Genomic DNA, 1,952 nt, shown 5'->3' with positions numbered 1-1,952 from the left:
CAATGAAGAAAGAATCCTTTGGTCAACCAAGTTTGGCAAATGCTGCATATTATTGCCCTCTCCGGAAATTCAGAATACACAACAGGGCACAAAGAGCTCTGATAATTCATGAAGTCAAAAAAAGCCTTCCATTTATTAAACTGGAATTTTCCAAACCTATTCTGTGCAAAATCCAGTGTAACATACACAAGGGAAATGTTTTGTGCACTATGCCCAAATGGACTTCCCATTTACACACAAAACCTTCTCTAGTCCTTGTTGCATGCTCCAACCTCCCACTCATCTGTAGAATTGCAGGTAGGAAACTGAAATCCTTCTTGATGTTTTCTATCACTATCTATCTATACATTTCAAAACGTTATTTTGACTAATGGGGAAATTACTGTGACTATTTTTTTCTTACATCAAAGATCGAAAGTCACTAAATTTGAGCTATTGTTATGAACAAGCAGAATGCTGAATTCTTTCATAGACTACCTAAGATCATCCTCAGAATGATCCTATGTGGTGAGCACTGCTGTGCCCAATTAGTGATAAGGAAAAGAGCCGGAAGGATCTCGCGCAGTCTTGCCCAAGATGACGCAGAGGGTAAATTTTAGAGCTGGGATTCAAACTCAAGCACCTCGGTCCCTCAGCTCACGCTTGTAACGTCCATCTGAATGCAGTGTCTAAGAAAACCCATGAGGATTAGTATCCTGTTCTTTGTATTTTCTCTACCAGAAATATTTGACTCCTCAACACTTGCTTTTTTTTTTTTTTTTGGTAAATATTTTGTTCACAATCTGTTATGAAATGGGTGTGTTTCCCTTTTCCCATTGGTGCCTAAATATCTTCAGTGCCAAGTGTGACATAGCAGATGTACAGAACTTCAAGGTACGTGCGTGGTGGACCAAAATTATATTGGCACCATATGACATTTCTAATCTTATTTTCCCTTTGCCTCATTTTACCTCATGTTGTTTCTCATCAGCTTTAATTCCTGTTTTTATTGTTATACCGTGCCTAGGCTATACAAATATAAGGTGGCAAGAGAGAAACATATTGCATCTCTAGCATTTCCTAAACATCTAACTGCCACAGACCTTTTCTCTCCAGCTGCATTGTCATAAAGTATCATTATGAAAATGAGCCAGGATTGAGTTTCACTCATAAACATACTTTCTTTACCAGAGAGCTTTCACCCAGCCAATTAGCATCCAGTGCATCACACAGGAGAAAATTTGTCAAGAGCCCAGTTTGTCATCGATAGCTAAGTGAAAGGTAGCTAACGCGAACTGCATTTCTAAAATTCATTCCACTTACGGTTCAGGAAGGACCTTGAGACTGCAATCTCAAGATCGCAGTAAGAGTAGTAACTCTCCATTTACGTGAGCATCTTTCTCCAGAGAGCACTTTGGCGTTGTCCTATTTACTCCTCCTCGTTACACTTGTTTGGTTGCTCTGGTGTGTTACAAGAGCACTGAAACCCGACCAAACATTAGTGGCGGTCCCCCAGAGCACTTGCTTAAACTGTGTTAAGAGATCTGGTCAAACCAAGCTCATAGAAGTACTGATTGCCCTGTGTGGGGAAAGGCCTTCATTTCAAAGATGGCTGACCACGTGAGGAGCTGATTTAATGCACCTGGGTAGTCGTAGGCCCCACGACCACCACATGGCCCATCTGTTTTCAGTTGCCAGGGTAATGGAACTAAAGATCAGACTTAGAGTGCAAATATTTAACCAGCTGTTTTAAAACAACAGCAAAATAATGTTTTGTTGTTGTTGAAAACAATAAAGTTTCGTTGTAGAAAATTTAAAAATAGATATACAAAGAGAAGAAAATACACAGCACCAAAACGGTCCTCTGGGCCATGGGAATGTGAGTGACTTATTTCCAGACCTGGATTCATACACAAATAAACATACACACACATGAAGGCACACACAGTGTAGGTATGTATGTGTGTATGTAT

This window comes from Puma concolor, chromosome D2 (genome assembly GCF_028749965.1).
Source record: "Puma concolor isolate L17-30 chromosome D2, mPumCon1.1.hap2, whole genome shotgun sequence".
NCBI classification, from domain to species: Eukaryota; Metazoa; Chordata; class Mammalia; order Carnivora; family Felidae; genus Puma; species Puma concolor.
The sequence above is the reverse complement of the archived record's forward strand: the minus strand, read 5'-3'. Positions refer to the sequence as shown.